The sequence below is a fragment of the Salvelinus fontinalis genome, chromosome 28, assembly GCF_029448725.1.
Source record: "Salvelinus fontinalis isolate EN_2023a chromosome 28, ASM2944872v1, whole genome shotgun sequence".
Lineage (NCBI taxonomy): Eukaryota > Metazoa > Chordata > Actinopteri > Salmoniformes > Salmonidae > Salvelinus > Salvelinus fontinalis.
The window spans coordinates 15,522,033-15,530,650 of NC_074692.1; the positions used below are offsets into that span (position 1 = coordinate 15,522,033).

The following is an 8,618-nucleotide window of genomic DNA, read 5'->3' on the forward strand; positions in this document are numbered from 1 at the left end:
CACAAGCACACAAATGAAAGTGATTGCATGGATACCCACGTGAAAAAATACTACCGTTTAGTATAGAATACTACAGTAAATACTATAGAACTCTGTAGTAAACTGTAATATACAGTACTGTAGAATACTATACTACACACTGTAGTATCCCGATCATGTGTAGTACTTACTATAAGATTTTGTAGTATACTGTAGAATACTACATTAAATAATACAGTATACTACAGACCGCAGAACACCACAGTAAATATTACAGTGATGTCCGCAAAAACACAGTAATTACTAGTATATACTACAGTTTTAATTTGCATATACCTTGCCCATTCCCCTCCCCCATATCCCAATTTGTGCCACCCATAAGTCAAAAACCTACATGACAAGTATAGACCATATATTGTGTTCCCTTCAGGTTATAGAAAACAGCAGAAGCACTGAACTTTCCATTCTGACCTGCCTACCTACCTACCTGATACAGAAAATTTGCTTTCTGAGTATTTCTCAACCAGGTTTCCTCATGTGGGTATGCACTGACCACATTGTGGGCATAATAATAATAATAATGTCTACAGAGGGGTTATCTGTAATTTCCATCAAGGCAGAAGCATGGTAGTGAACAGTGGATGGAGCGCAGGCAGTATTGGTTGACTTTCCTATGGTTATTTTCTCTTGGGTGTTACAATGTACTTCCTCTGTGCGTTTGGAATGTGAATGGCATTGCAACGACAATCGTCACTCCCGGCATGAAGATGAGTATCTCCAGCAAGTCCTGGCAGCCAAGTGGACAGGCTGACCTGAGGGAGTGGCCAGAAATACTTATTGAGCCAGCAGACACTCTGTCCCCATTGACATTGGCTGGCATGAATGTGCCTCTCTCTCTGTGAGTCATACTGTCTCAGTGCTGACGTAATCGAGAGGCTATTGGCTCAAAACACAGATGGTATTGATGATGAACTGACTGTCTCTCGCTCTCTGGGATGGAGAGAGGGATACAAAGAGCGATACAAAGAGACTAAGAGCCCAATTCAATCGAACCTGCATTATTAAAAGCACACAATTGCTTTTTTTCTGATCATAGAAAAGTTGTGGGTAAAAACCTACAACCAGTACCGAGTAGATACCCCTCCTATGCAGATGCTCCCAGTTTCCTGAATAAGAAGTGTGTGGGTGCGTGGGCTGTAGCTTCCAAAGAAAGATAAAATAGTCATGCAGGTAGCACACTAGTATCGTCAATCAAATAATACAAAAAATAAGTACTGAGAAAGGCATTACACATTTTTAAGTCTCTCTTTGCCCTACCCTCTGCTTCTGGTTTTCAATGTTCTACGGTCTTTGAAATACAACACTTCTAATGAATTCCACTAATAGAGCTTTGGCTGAAAAGGGATCAGAGTGGAAAAATAGAAGTTTCCATCCTCTGTTGCAATGACATGTGAACCAGACCCTGCTGATTTTACTTTTGACTCAGCCCAATGTGACGTGCTTGTGACATACGAAGGGTAGACTTCCATAGAAATACTTCAATACGAAGTTCCCACGAGGGCAAAGACGCTGTTAATTCATTCCTTCTCTGAGAGAGACTGAGACTCAGACACACACGCCTAACTGCCATGGTCCTGAAATAACCTTTAGACTCCAAAAAACTCCCAAAGCATTTTCACCCACATGAAAAAAATACTATAGTATACAGTATATACAGGGCTTTCTGAAAGTATTCACACCCCTTGACTTTTCCCCAAATTTTTCTGTTACAGCCCAAATTGAAAATTGGTTACAGAGGGTAGTGCATACGGCCCAGTCCACCACTGAGGCCGAACTCACTGCCATCCAGGATCTTTATGTCAGGCGCTGTCAAAGGAAGACCTCCAAAATTGTCAAAGACTCCAGCCACCCAAGACGTAAAGTAGTTCTCTCTGCTAACGCACGGCAAGCGGTACCGATGCAAGTCTGGAACCAACAGGAACCTAAACAGCTTCTACCCCAAGCCATAAGACTGCTAAATAGTTAGCTAAATAGTTAACCAAATAGCTACCTGGACTAACCGGCATTGACTCTTTTTTTTACTCATCACATACGCTGTTGCTACTGTTTATTATCTGTCACTTTATTCCTAGTTGTATATACATATCTACATCAATTACCTCGTACCCCAGCACATTGACTCAGTATTGGTACCCCGTGTAAATAGCCAAGTTATCGTTACTCATAATGTATTCATTATTACGTGTTTTACTTCTCTATATTTCTCTATTTTAAGTAAGTATTTCACTGTTAGTCTACACGTGTTGTTGTCAGTGGTGGGTGTAGCTGGTGCATGGAAATCAGGCGCAGGAGAGCAGAGATGAAAAAGCACTTTACTTAGGCAATCATAATACAGAACGCAACCGCATCACAACACAAATGCCCAAAGAACAAGTGAGGCAGCACAAAGTACAAAACCCAAGTACAAAGTACCGACTGCCACAAAGCACGGGTATAAAACAAAATCCGGCACAAACCAGCCGGAAGCGTACCAACCTTGACAAAAAACAACAACACCCCACACAGACATGGAGGGAACAGAGGGCTACATACACATGTTAAATAGTAGGAGATGTAAACCAGGTGTGCAGGAAGACAAGACAAAACAAATGGAAAATGAAAGGTGGATCGGCGATGGCTAGAAGACCGGTGACGTCGACCGCCGAACGCCGCCCGAACAAGGAGAGGAAGCAACTACGGCGGAAGTCGTGACAGTTGTTAGAAAGCATGTGACAAATATTTTTATTTAATTTGAATTTTTTTAATATTCAGTGTAGTGTTTTTACAGACTTAACTGTAGTATTCACTGTAGTATACTGTAGTAATTATAGTTAACTATAGCATAAATACTGTAATAAAATAATATGTAGTACACATAATAGTAATTAATGGAGTGTTTTTGCTGACTGTAGTATACTGTAGTATTTACTGTAGTGTTTTTGCGGACATTACTGTAGTATTTAATATATCTTTGACATAGAAGTGGAGGCTTTCTCCTTGAAGAAACCTACTAGAGAAATACTAAAAGAGCACATTTTCTATAACCTGTAGGTAGGTAGGACTGGGGTCTGAATGGCAGTGGTGTAAAGTAACTAAGTAAAAATACCTTGAAGCACTACTTAAGTAGTTTTTTGGGGTCTCTTTACTTTACTATTTATATCTTTGACACATTTTAAATGTACTACATTTCTGAAGAAAATATGTTCTTTTTTACTCCCATACGTTTTCCCTGACACCAAAAAGTACTCGATACATTTCCAATGCTCAGGCAGGACAGCAATAGGGTCCAATTTCCAGACCTATCAATATAACATGTTGACATCCCTACTGCCTTTGAGCTGGTGGACTGGCTAAACACAAATACTGCATTTGTAAATTATGTCTGTATTGGAGTCTGCCCCTGGCTGTCCGTAAATTGAAACAAACAAGAAAATCATGCCATCTGGTTTGATTAATACAAGGAATTTGATGAATAGCATTTACTTGTACTTTTCACTTGATAATTGAATAGTTTTCCACCACTGTACTTAAGTACATTTAAAAACATATACTTTTAGACTTTTACTCAAGTAGTATTTTATTGGGTGACATCCACTTGAGTCATTTTCTATTAAGGTATCTTTACTTTTGCTCAAGTATGACAATGAGAACTTTTTCCACCACTGCTGAATAAATAGTTCAGCATTCCTGCTCTTTACTATAATCTGTAGGGAACACAATACACAAAAGTATGTGGACACCCCTTCCAATTACAGGATCCGGCAATTTCTCCCACACCCGTTGCTGACAGGTGTATAAAATCGAGCACACAACCATGCAATCTCCATAGACAAACATTGGTAGGAGCATGGCCTTACTGAAGAGCTCAGTTACTTTCAAATCTAAACTTTCACCTTTCCAACAAGTCAGTTCCTCAAATGTATGTTTGGTGGAGGAGGAATTATGTTCTGGGGCTGATTTTCAAGGCTCCTTAGTTACAGTGAAGGCAAATCTAAACTCTACAGCATACAATGACATTCTAGACGATTCTGAGCATTGTGGCAACAGTTTGGGGAAGGCCCTTTCCTGTTTCAGCATGACAATGCTTCCGTGCACAAACCGAGGTCCATACAAAAATGGTTTGTCGAGATTGGTGTGGAAGAACTTGACTGGCCTGCACTGGCCTCAACCCATCAAACATTTTTGGGATGAAGTGGAACACCGACTGCGAGCCAGGCCTAATTGCCCAACATCAGTGCCTGACCTCACTAATGCTCTTGTGGCTGAATGGAAGCAAGTCCCTGCAGCAATGTTCCAACATCTAGTGGAAAGCCTTCCCAGAAGAGTGGAGGCTGTTATAGCAGCAAATGGGGATGAACTCCATATTGACTCCCATGATTTTGGAACAAGATGTTCAATGAGCAGATGTCCACATACTTTTGGTCATGTAGTGTATATGGTCTATACTTGGCATGTAGGTTTCTCACTTATGGGTGACACAAACTGGAACATTGGTGGGGGTGTATATGCAAATTAAGTTTTTATAACAGTTTTTTGGGGATAATATGGAAGTATTTAGTATTTTACAGTATACTACAACATTCTATAGTAAGTACTACACATGATCTAGGGTTACTACAGTGGGTAGCATAGTATTCTACAGTATACTAGTTTACTTTACAATTCTATAGTATGTACTGTAGTATTATATAGTAAACGGCGTAGTCTATCTTCATATGGGCACTGCATGTGCAATGAATGAGAAATGTGTGTGTGAGAGAACATGCTGGTCAATAGTGACTGTCACGTTCTCACTGTTTGCAGTTCTCACTGATGATGACTACATGTGCACATATAGGATTCCCCTGGAGCTTTATTCCATTGAAGTTCTTCTACAGTGTCTGTTTTCAGAACCTCTCGTCTGTGGGGGTGGATTGATCGACCTGATGCTCTCCTTTCTCCACTACACTATCAATTAGTGTGCCCTCACATAACTAGATTCAGTTGTAATTGGACAGCTGCATGGTCGTGGATAATCATGAAACTGCTGGTGGAGTAAATAGCCCATGTTGTTTTAGCCCCACATTCTGAAATTGTATTTTTCTCCCACCCAGTTTTATCATTGGAATGTGATACAAAACGAGACAACGGTGTGCTTCAGGACCATGCGGATGCCTCTGAGCGGTCAGGTAGGCTGTTTGGAGTGTTTATCCGACAAAAATAATAAATATGTCCCCCCCGATTCAAAAACAAAGTTGCGCCCTTGAAAAAATAAAAATAAAGTTTTAAAGTCACATTCACCGGATAGGTGCAGTGATTTTTTTTTTTTTTACAGGGTTAGCCATAGTAGTACAGGCTACTCGAAGCAGAGACCTTGCGATTACTGGTCCACAGCTCTAAACTCTAGGCTACCTGCAGCCCTATGACGAGCTTGTAAAGAGGCTATTCTGAGATTGACCACACAAAGCGAACTCTCTCCACCTAGTGTTCTTTCCTGTAGCCCACACTTCCATTTTTTCTACATCATTTCTGAAACTCTAGCATCTCAGAGATGTTATTAGCAAATACATATAATTAAAGCGCATGATTTATCAAAATAATTCAAGACAAATCTAATGAACAGCAATCTACTACAATGAACAACATTGACTATTCACCTTTAGATTGAGAACAGTGATTTATAATTACAGGATTATATGTAACGCTGAAAATACATTTGAAATAGTAGTCATTACAATGGGAACATGAGATTCCTGTCATTATTTATTGTAATATTTATATAATGAATGTGTTTATTTATCCTCTCATATTCATATACATACATACTGGTTTTATCAGGGGCGCAACAGGGGTGCAGCTTTCACTGGGGATGTCCTCCCCACATTCTGAAATTGCATTTTTGTCATCCCCAGGTTTAGCATTCAAATGTGATACAAAATGCAGCAACGATTTGCTTTAGGACCATGCGGACGCCTCCGAGCAGCCACGTAGGCTGTTTGGAGTGTTTAACCGACTGGCTTTAGGACCGCTCGGACCCCACAGAGCGGGCTGACAGGTTGTGTGAAGGCAAAGCTTCTGGAAGGCTGGCTGGACCAGCATAGGAGAGTTGAGCATGGTTTATTGTGTACGTGTAGTGCTCTTTCACCAAGTTGTAAAAGGTAGCAGAACAGAAACTGGCTACTCTTCAGTTAACTGATGAGGCTGGCAAGGTAACTGCTGTTTAACTTAACAGAAAAAACTAAACTAGTGTTTATTTGGAGTGCTGAGCTAGTATTGTAACTGAAATGTAATGTTAGCTAATGTTTCATCCTCTCTCGACTGAGGTGAATGAATAAGCTATGCTAGTGAGTAGCTACCACAGCCAGGTTAGCTCTAGCCTCTAGCTATCTGTTAGATAGCGATATGAGGTGGCAATTATTACTATCTAACAGCAGTTGTTGGTATGCAAATGTTTTGTAGCCTTTGTTTTGTCCTGTTTCAGGAGTAAATTAACTTGGCAAGCTTTTGCCAGTTGATGTACCATTAGAGAGAGAACTGACCAAAAGTTGGCTTTCATTAGCTATTATTTTTGCCTCAATCAACTAGACCTGAATCAAATGATGAAACCACCCGCTGGCTTTCTGTCCCACTCTCAACCGCTACCGCTAGAACTGGTCCCAGAACCGACCGCAGTCCCGCAATGTGATTTTAGGCATATCTGACGCAGCTCACTTGCCAGCCATGGTCCCAGCAATTTTGCGCCCTATAGGCAATATCAAATGCGCAAAAATAACTTATGAAATAAGTTAAATTACAAGAGATTCTCACATGGCCCTTCTATTGTATTACTGGGCTATATCAGCCAATATGATAGATGCAGTTTGAAGAGAGCAAAGTTGGAGTCTTGCACTTTATCTTGAGCTATTTTTATAGTCTACCTTTAAGGAGTAGGACAATTCCCAGCAGGGTCAGACAGCCAGGGAAGACCAGTCTATGGAGCTCAGGTGAATTCCACAGTATGTTTAGTGAATGATACAACGTTCCATCTTGAATTGATGGGTAGATCTACAGTAGCTACATGACAGCAGATTAAGCTTAAAGCTACAGTCTGAGATCTGAGTATAATCATCATTTCAATTATTGAACCATAATGCATAATTGTACACGAAGGTAATTTTTTTCCATGCCTACTTTTAGGAGGATCAAATGGTGACAGGGTTTCTCTGCAGGGTAAGGCAGCCAGGGAAGACCAGTCTGTGACAGAGGTGAGGTTAATTTTTGCAGACACAACACTTTATTCTCTCTGTCCAGCAAACACTGGACAAGCCAGATGCTATTTTAAGGTAGTCTAACAAACCTCCAAAGTTGATTTCCAAACTGTATCAAGGGTTGATAGAGGCTTTTCCTGATGACACAAAACATGTAAAGCAAAAATGTGAGGAAGACCCGGGAGACACTATTGATGATGATGAATGGATACAGATATATTTGAATGCACAGTCATGTTCATAGAATCTCAGACATAAATTACTGCAGTTTAAGAACATCCATAGAACGTACTATATGCCAGGGAAACTGAATATCATACACTCAGAAATTGTATTATTCTGCTGGAGGTGTAAAGCACAAAATGGAACATTTTTGCATATGTTGTGGTCTTGTGAAGGCTGGCTGAATTCTGTCAAAGAGTATGTTCTTTTATCTCAGCATGTCTATAGATTCTCCCTTCTCCCTGTTAACTTGGAAATGTTGATACTGGACACTGTTATCAGAAGAAACTGTGTAACCTAGCATTTACAGTGGCTAATAAATGCATTGTCAGTAATTGGAAGGATGGTTATCCTCCCACAATGTATGGAAGAAATGTCAAGTTATGTACAGTATCACTAGATTTGTTTTAAGATTAAGGGTACACTGTGCAACTTTCATTAGGTTTGGATGCCTTATATGGAATACTGTTAGACAAAAGGAGTCTGTATTGAAAACATGCCCACGTCAGGGGAGATACCTATATAGGCAATCCCTAGCTGCTGGGCTGCTCAGTCCTGGCCCTGGGGGTCTGCTGTACTGTTGTCACTCTGGCCTTGATCTTACACATCTGAAACAAATGATGAATGTTTCACTAAGATCCTAAAGCTGAGTGGGGTGTGTTGGGTTGGGGCGCTACAGGGCCGTGGACCCCTAGGGACAGGATGAGGTGACCCCGCTATATTGTGTGCAAGTAAAACGAGCTCCACAGTACTATTAGGCCGATGATATGAATTATACGGAAGATGTGCTGTTTCTGTGTGTTAATGTGTAGGTGCATGTGTGTTTTCATTACATTTTTGTGTTCCAAACCTTTCCCCTGAGACAAAACAAAAAGATGAGAAGGATGTTGTGTTGGGAGAGTTCAGTTATTGACTAGACTGGTGGGGGTCGGGCATGTAGGCTGCTCGGGTTGCCTGGGCGGTCTGGCTGAAATTTGATATACAGGATAGGATCCTAAAGATAATCAAAAGTTAAGTGCACATAGAAATTAAAAGTGGATGGTGTTCAGAGATAGATGGGAGGGGTTGAGTGGAGCTCAAGGATGGGACAGAAAAATAAACAAAAGATAACTATTGTAAAATATACTGTGTCCGTAAAATATATATAGTATG

The 8,618-nt window shown here is 40.5% G+C and overlaps 1 pseudogene; it reads right to left on the reverse strand.

Annotated features, from left to right (window-relative positions):
- Window positions 1-3,002: 3,002 nt before the first annotated feature.
- On the reverse strand, window positions 3,003-3,059 carry LOC129826816 (U7 small nuclear RNA; annotated as a pseudogene).
- Window positions 3,060-8,618: the final 5,559 nt, after the last annotated feature.